This window comes from Capsicum annuum, chromosome 12 (genome assembly GCF_002878395.1).
Source record: "Capsicum annuum cultivar UCD-10X-F1 chromosome 12, UCD10Xv1.1, whole genome shotgun sequence".
NCBI classification, from domain to species: Eukaryota; Viridiplantae; Streptophyta; class Magnoliopsida; order Solanales; family Solanaceae; genus Capsicum; species Capsicum annuum.
Window position 1 is genome coordinate 20435858 of NC_061122.1, and position 9250 is coordinate 20445107.

Below are 9250 nucleotides of genomic sequence, written 5' to 3' on the forward strand. Positions count from 1 at the left end.
CTATGTCAACAAAGAAGAATTAAAAAACACCATTATTTTTGGAGTAAAATATGTTTTCTTAACCATTATTTTCTCAACTATACAAATAGAATTATGAAATTTAGAGCTTTTTGCTATCACTAATATATTCACATAGTTTTAGAGTACAGATGTTATAAAAAAGGGTTGAATTATATGCAAAAATTGAAAGAAGAATTGGTTAATTTGGCCATCCTTAATTGAACAAGTTCAATTGGCCATCCTTAACTACGGTCTTTTGCGACAGTCAGAGTGCTATCTTCCTTACCAAAGATCATATGTTTCACGAGAGGACAAAGCACATTGATGTTCGGTATCATTTTGTGCATGAAATTATTGCACGTGGTGATATTGTGGTGAGCAAGATTGGTACTCATGATAATCCTACTGATATAATGACCATGACACTACCAAGTGCCAAGTTTGAGCATTGCTTGGACTTGTTTAGTGTTAGTTGTTAAGATGTGCCCTCAGGGGCTTTTGTGAAAGAGGTGGAGGATTTGTCTTGAAATGGGTTTGAGTTATGAATTAGAATTTGTGTCAAGGTGGAGACTGTTAGAGTTGTGACTGAATTTTGTTGATCCAGCCCAAAAAGTTTCGCGGTGCAACCCATGTTTGTGATTTTCAATGGGGTCTGTGGTGGTAGCGTAGGGATCGGGCAGATAGGCCCATGGACCTTTATGCTTTTTGAGCCTAGGACTTATTTGTATGAACATATTATATAAGTGCATTTAGTGGGTTGTTTTGTGTATCTAGAAAATACTCATTCTACTATGTAAATCTGTGTGTTCTTGTTTTCCTTTTGCTTGTGGTTTGCTTCATTTCTACATGTTTCCTAACAGCTTTCAAGCTTTCTGCTTTAACTTAATTGGATTAGCCTTATGTTGTTTTCAACTTGCGTTATGCTTGACAAATCGATTCTCCCCTAGAATAAAATTTCTGTATGTGAATGACGAAGTATTTATTTTGTCACTTCATTATTCAAAGATTGACGGATGGCCTATTCAATAACTTTGATCCTTCTTACCAATTTCCTTGTTATCATTCAGATCAGATGAAGATGTTGGTCCATTGTCTCCTTTAGCTGTTAGTCTTGCAGATGGATTCTCTAGTTCACTTGATTCTACTGCTTCTCATGGTTTTGATACTGCCAAATCTCGTTCACAATGCATGGTTTTGCCCAAGGTGTGTTGCCTTACCCGGGATTCGATCATCTGTATTTGATCATCTATATGATATTTTTCTACATGAAAATCCACCCGGGCACCTTAATGCTCAAAGAAATCTTGGGTGGTCAATTCATGTAGTGAAATATCGTATAAGTATTTGGGAGAGCTTATTAGTTATAGTTACAATGCATATTTATTAGTTAAGCTCATAATATCTGAGTATACATGCTGCGGCATGAGCTGGTGTTGGACAAATTTCTATGGTCAAGTCAACTTATCAGCCTTGGAGTTGGAATGGTCAATTCCATTAGGTTGTGTGCACGATGTCAACAGTCAATATTATCAATTAACACCTCGATCCTAAACTCTTTAAGGTTTTCTATATGAATCCCTTGTACCCATTTCGCTCTATTCAAGCCTGAAGTAATTTTTAAGTCATCTATATTTTGTTGGTGTATAGCTTTTCTATAGTGCTGCTGGTCTGACAGGATCTATGTAGGAATTCATTAGTTGATATCGAACATTTTTGTTTCATAATGTGGCAATTACAACCCTGGTGCAAAATCATCCGACTTTGATGGGTCTTTTACAAATGATCTCTCTCTTGTAGGTGGACTTTTATCCCATTCCCCCGTTAGGAACACATACTAACATGCATTGTCTATGGGGTTTAGTATTGGTAGTCCTTGGTTGGATGATGGAGTAGACGAGAATGTATGTATATTTGCAACCGTATAATTGGTGCATCTGTAAGTGAGGCTAACGGGTCAAAAGTAGTTGATGCATTCACTTAGTAGGATTATAGCCGATACAGGACCTGATGTATCCTCTTTTTTTTACACTCTTTATGTGCAGTATTGTAACGCCCTTATTTCGGGCTACAATATAGACCATGATTCTGATGTGTTGATAAATCCTGAAGCCATAAATCCTATGCCAATATGGCATGTTAATTATTTGTGTAGCATGTGAATTCATTCAAGCTTGAATTTAGACCGTAGGGGTCATCAAACTCAAGGACGAGTTGAGAACTACTTCGACCGATTAAGCTTAAGTGGACATTACAGTTTGTGCCAACTTCTATCGACCATGACTCTTTGTATATGTCGAATTAGAAAGCCTACTATGTGTAAAATGATAGGTTTCCGAGTTATACTTCCAACAATACCAATTTTGCTAAAATCCGGCACCCGAGCAAGAAATGACCTTTCAAAGTGATATGCGTCGCCAAACCAATCGCCCATGGCCACTGGAAAGAATAGGCGATACCCTAGGCGGCGCCTATGTAAACATAGGCGATAGACTAGGCAGCGCCTATGTAAACATAGGCGATGGAATGGGCGGCGCCTATGTAAAGATTTCAAGTGACTTAAACACTCCCTTTTTTTGGGCAAAATGGTCCTTTTCCACCCTTACTTAGCCCTAAAACACGAAATTCAGTTCCAAGGACCCCAAAATACACCTTCATTCATCAAAAGTGCTCAAGGATTCTCCTTAGGGTTTCAAAATAAAAACCCAAGCAACTCACGATTCAACCAGGAGTCTTAGGAACTAATTGCATATTTGTAATCCTCTCAACGTAGGCTTCAAGAAGCATCTAATATTCATAGTAATCGAGGTACGTGGGGTTATCCAAAAATCTCATGGGTGTAGTTTTATGAACATGCATGATTTTAAATGGTGGTTTTCAATAAAATACTAATAACTTGCTTTTATTGATTTCTAAGTCATTTTTGTAAGGTCATGAGAATTGTTTGCCTATATACTTCAATGGTTGAAACCATGCATATGTCATTTGAGATTTTCCATGAAAGTTTGATAAATATGAATGATAAATTGCTTTTAAATTCCCATGATAATGTTTCGATACCCCATATTATATTGTGACCAACAAAAGAGAGCATGAATTTTAAATAATTAGTGTCCACTACTTGTAAATGATGAAAACATCTTGATTTTTATATGATTATGCATATGTTGATGTGATATTGATGACTTGCAAGTCGGGTATGACGATACCCTACAAATAAGATATGTGATTGAATCAGATGAAATTTGAATGCATTGATTTTACATAAGATAGGTGGATGCCCGAAGAAGGCGCTTGAGTGTAAGGGCTCATCGTTGGAAACCGTGCTTGCCGACATGGGAATTTGGTACCCTGCTTTGTAATCTTGCATACTTGACTTTATGTCATTCCCAAATTGGGACTATGGTTAGGAGCCCTGCTTTGTGATCTTGTGCACTACCATTGGGTCAAGACACCCTGCTGTGGTGTGATCTTGTGTGTCTTCCCCTCACGTATACTCTAATCTCGGCGGCAACCGAGGTTTGACAGTTGGTGTAAATGTGATATGTAGGGTATTCCACCTAGCTCAGCTGCATTACATTGTTGTTGAAAAACAATTACATTATGCCCATGTGTTTTCAAATGACTTGATATGAAACTGCTTTATACTGGCTCTCAACAATATTTTGTAAAAATATTTATGTTTTGTTTTGATATCTCTGCGTACCAGTACTTTTGTATTGCCCCCCTTCCTCCCAGGTTCGGAGGCTCAGTCTAGGGGTCCAGAAAATCAATAGATTCCTCGAACAGATTTGTAGAGTCACTTGGTGAGCCTTCTATATTTCGGAATGCCTGATTATCTGGCAGTGTCATTTATCACTTATTAATTTTGGGTCTACTGGGGCCCTTGTCCCAGTTTTCAGATAGACATTTGTTTCAGTTATGTAGTAGAGATTTTGCAGACGTTATAGAGGTGTTGATTTGAGATTTTGGGACATTATTCCCTATTATTGATTTGATATGACTCTTGACTATGTTTTCCGTAATGTTATTTGTCTTCTGTATTTCTTTATCATTTAAATTATGTGCATGATTACCAGACAGATAGGGGTGTTTCGGGCCTTTATGGTTCGGGATACTCATCACGGCCAGGGCCCCGGTTCGGGTCGTGATAAACTTGGTATCAAAGCACGGTTCATGGTCCTAGGGTGTCTGCAAAATTGCGTCGGGTAGAGTCCTATTTATGGGTGTGTAGCACGCCACACTTATAAGCAGGAGGCTGCTAGGTATTTAGGAAATATTTCCCTTCTTTGTGATTTAGCTCGTGCTTTAGAGTCTGAACTGTCCCCTAACCAATGATCTCTTTTATTTCAAAAACACGGTTATGCCTCCACGTCGTATTATTGATCAAAATACTCAGGCAGATGAGGTCCGTCCCACCCATGGGATGCGGACCCATAACAAAGCTCACACTTCAGAACTTGTCCCTACTCCGGGAGTCCCTCCAGTCTAGACCATTCCACCTCGGGCTCCACGGACTAATGTCAATCGTCCCTCAACTGCTCAGGGAGATATTTCAAATGCAGAATTCAGATGATCTATTCATTTACTGACACAGTTGGTAGCTAACCAGGATCAACGATCGGAAGATGTTGGGTCTGCATCTGTTACGTCTGAGGCTATTAGGGTCGGACATTTCATGAAGATGAACCCACCTAAGTTTACTGGTACCAAGGTGGAGGAAGATCCACAAGAGTTCATAGATGAGATGGAAAAGATCTTTAAGGTAATGCATGTAGATGAGGTTGAAGGGGTGGAACTAGCAACTTATCAGTTCAAAGATGTTGTGAATCAGTGGTATGCCGACTGGGAGGATGCAAAAGGTGAGAGTGCTGAGCCCACAGTTTGGGGCAAATTTGTGGAAGCTTTCCTTGATCGATTCTTTCCTCTGGAGTTTAGGGAGACCAAAGTGGAAGAGTTTATGAATCTGAAGCAAGGCAGTATGAGTGTCCAGGAATACACTTTGAAGTTTAATAAACTAGCCCGCTATGCTCCAGAGTTGACTAGTAATACGAGAGCCCGGATGAGGAAATTTGCATCCAGCCTTTCTGATAACCTGGTGCTTAAGTGCCAGGGGCACTGTTGAATAAGGAGATAGACTTTTCTCGACTGACCGTTCATATGCAGCAGATAGAAGAGAACAAAAAGAAAATTTCAGAAATAAGAGAGAAAGATAGGCAAGTAAAGAGAGCCAGAACCGCGGATCAGAATCACAGCCAAACACAGAGCGGCAACTGGGGAAATAGATGGCAAAAGAAGAAGTCTTGGAGTAATGCACAGTCAGCTGCCAGCGCCCCAGCGCCCAGACCACCAGCAGACAGACGATCGCAGAGTTTTCAGATTCCTCATGGATTCAGAACCCCAGATACTCAGTCACAGGGCAGTGTGGACCAACAACGTCGTACTCATCCACGGTGCGAGACTTGTGGGAAGAATCACACAGAGAGGTGTTATTTTGAGGGGAGGAATTGTTATACTTGTGGTAAGGTGGGCCACCTTCAGAAAGACTGCCCTTCTGCTGGAGGAAATGCGGGGGGGAATAAGCCCTAAGCCTCGTTCACGGCTCCTCCTCATAAGGGTGCCCCTTCAGCTGCCGGGAATAGTCACAACTGGTTATATGCTTTGACCAACCGCAAGGAGGCAGAAGTTTCCCCAGATGTTTTTACCGGTATGTTACAAATCTTTCCCCGTGATGTTTATGTGTTACTTGATCCTGGGTCTACTTTATCCTATGTGACCCCTTATGTGGCTGTTGGTTTCGGGTTTGAGCGCAGTGTGATTTATGATCCTTTTTCTGTTTCCACCCCAGTTGGGGATTCTATTGTTGCTAGGAGGGTGTACAGGGGTTGTGTTGTGACTGTTGGTAGCCAGGATACACTGATAGATCTCATAGAGTTAGATATGGTTGCTTTTGATGCTATCTTGGGAATGGATTGGCTCCATTCGTGCTATGCCACATTAGATTGTAGGACTCGAAGGGTCACTTTTTCTTTCCCAAAAGAACCAGTGATAAAGTGGGAAGGACATTCTTTAGCACCCAGAGGGCATTTTATATCTTATCTCAAAGCCCGCAAACTCATTTCTAAAGGTTGCTTGTACCACCTTATCCTAGTTAAGGACTCCAATGCCGAGAGTCTTCCTCTTCAATATGTTCCCATAGTAAAAGAATTCCCAGAAGTCTTTCCAAATGATCTCCCAGGAATACCACCTGATAGGGAGATTGAGTTTGGTATTGATGTGTTGCCAGACACTCGTCCTTTTTCCATTCCGCCATATAGAATGGCTCCTGCATAACTAAAAGAGTTGAAAGAACAGTTAGCAGATCTCCTAGATAAGGGTTTTATACGACCTAGTATGTCCCCTTGGGGTGCACCTGTACTTTTCGTGTGAAAGAAAGACGGTTCCCTTCGTATGTGCATAGACTATCGTCAGCTGAATAAGGTCAAGATTAAAAATAAATATCTTCTTCCTAGGATTGACGACCTTTTTGACCAGCTTCAGGGTGCCAAGTTTTTTTCAAAAATAGACCTTCATTCGAGTTATCATCAGTTGAAAGTTAGGGAGTCAGACATATACCCAAGACAGCCTTCCGAACCCGATATGGTCACTACAAATTTCTAGTCATGTCCTTCGGGTTGACTAACTCCCCTGCAGCCTTCATGGATCTTATGAATAGAGTGTTCCATTAGTTTCTTGACTTGTTCATCATTGTATTTATTGATGATATTCTGATCTATTCTAAGAGTAAAGAGGATCAAGCCAATCACCTCCGAATTATTATTCAGACCCTTAAGGATCATCAGCTGTATGCCAAATTTTCTAAGAGTGAATTCTGGTTAGATGCTATTGCCTTCTTGGGGCATATTGTGTCCAGTGACGGGATAAGAGTGGATTCCCCGAAAGTTGAAGTAGTGAGAAAATGGCCCAGACCCACGACTCCAACCGATATTCGGAGCTTCTTAGGTTTGGCGGTGTATTACAGAAGGTTCGTAGAGAGTTTTTCTTCCATAGATTCTCCGCTTACTAAACTAACTCAGAAAAAGATGAAGTTTGCGTGGTCTGACTTGTGTGAAAACAGTTTTGAGAAGTTGAAGGACAAGCTGACTACTGCTCCTGTTTTGACCCTTCTCGAGGGTGTAGATGATTTTGTAGTTTATTGTGATGCGTCTTGTGTGGGACTTGGTTGTGTATTGATGCAGCGTGATAAGGATGCATCTAGGCAGTTAAAGGTGCATGAGCGCAATTACCCCACTCATGACTTGGAGTTAGCAGCCGTGGTGTTTGCACTTAAAATCTGGAGGCACTATCTCTATGGAGTGCATGTTGATATTTAGACTGACAATAAGAGTTTGTAGTATGTTTTCTCACGGAAAGAATTGAACCTCAGGCAGAGGCGTTGGATGGAGCTTTTGAAAGACTATTATATGAGTCTACATTACCATCTGGGCAAGGCAAATGTTGTAGCCAACGCCCTCAGCAGGTTGTCTATGGGTATTCTTTCTCATGTTGAAAAAGGGAAGGAAGAGATGGTGAAGGATATTCACCGCCTTGCAAATCTGGGAGTGCGACTCTTAGATTCCGAGGATGGAGGGGTGATTGTTCATGAGTTAGCTAAGTCATCCCTTTCTGCTGAAGTTAAGGAGAAGCAGGTTGAAGATCCCATCTTGATGCAAATCAAGAAAGATGTGGGTCAACAAAAGGTTATGTCGTTTGAAATTGGTGGTGATGGTATTTTGAGATTTCAGGGTAGGTTGTGCGTTCTGAATGTTGATGGACTGCGGGAAAGAATCCTTGATGAGGCGCACACTTCGAGGTATGTCGTTCACCCAGGCTCTACTAAGATGTACCATGATCTGAAAACCTTGTATTGGTGGAATAACATGAAACGTGATGTGGCTGATTTTGTGTCTACTAAGATGTACGGACTAAAGTTCCTGTTGTTATTAATGAGAGTGTAGGTATGAATATATGAATTAAAAAGCTATGGTTTTCACTTCACCAGTTATCAATCCACATTCAACTTCCTGTCTATGCTTGAGAATGACTGGTAAAATGCCTTGAAGTGCTTGTATGCAATATCCACATCTTCCTTTCCACATATCTCTCTCACGCTGCAATTCCAGAAAAGCAAAGAGAAATTAATGGAAAATTGATGACCAACTTAACAAAGCAGGCGACCAATTGAAACAGGAAGAAGATATAAATTAACAAGACTAAAATATTATCGTCCCTCGAGCAACATGTAACCATTTCAGCCTATCAAACTACCAGAGACAATTACAGCTGGAAACTTCATAAGTTATCATTTAGCTATCTGCTGTCTGCCATTTATTTACACCATAGAAATTTTTGTCTGAAAGAGTACACAGAATAAACATTTTTATACAAGGTTGCCCAAGGTTTCTGGATGTTGGAACATTTTAATTTCAGCATTACTTGAACTCAAAAAAAGTAATGCGTCTAACATCTGATCTCTACTTGCACTGAATGACAAGCACTGCAACTTGAAAATATAACTCATTCTATGCTAGGTGATTCATGACAAAACTCGAAGTAAACTAGTTCTAGACTGCTGCTTCTATTGCATTCCGGTAAATACAATTTGATTTGAACAAGAGAGTAAAGAATTTATTTTTTTTTGCTTTTGGAAGTCCGTTAGTAGTTTTATTTTTCCTTTTGTGAAAGGAACTAACAGTAAAGGAATAATTTTTTGGATTTCACAAGTTTGTTCGTAGTACGATTTGCCTAATGGATACCAGTCAATGGTGTATAACCAATTTTCAAAGTGGAAGAAAATGCTAGGAAATTACCATGTAACAAAAAATTGTATGGAGAAACTAAATAACAAGGTACCTGTGCATGGATAGTTGAGCAATACCACAATCAATAAGGGCTAAATTTAAATTAGTCATACACAAGATTTATCAATAAGGGCTATAGCACACTTTATCAATGAGGCTGCAGCACAGATGGAGTTTTCTCTAATATCATTGATATAAACTCCTGCATATCAGATTTCTTTTTCATATATACCAACCAACACACAATTCCTTGTCATATACTTGTTGGAAACCTCTTCCTGTTTGGATTTGGTTAATTTACAAACTAAACTGAATATATCAGAAGAGTAGTAAAGCTAAGATTGTGCCTAGCCCGTCTCCTTGCATAAGATCTAGAGAAAATACTTAACAGAGGACTAAACTACATGGTGTTT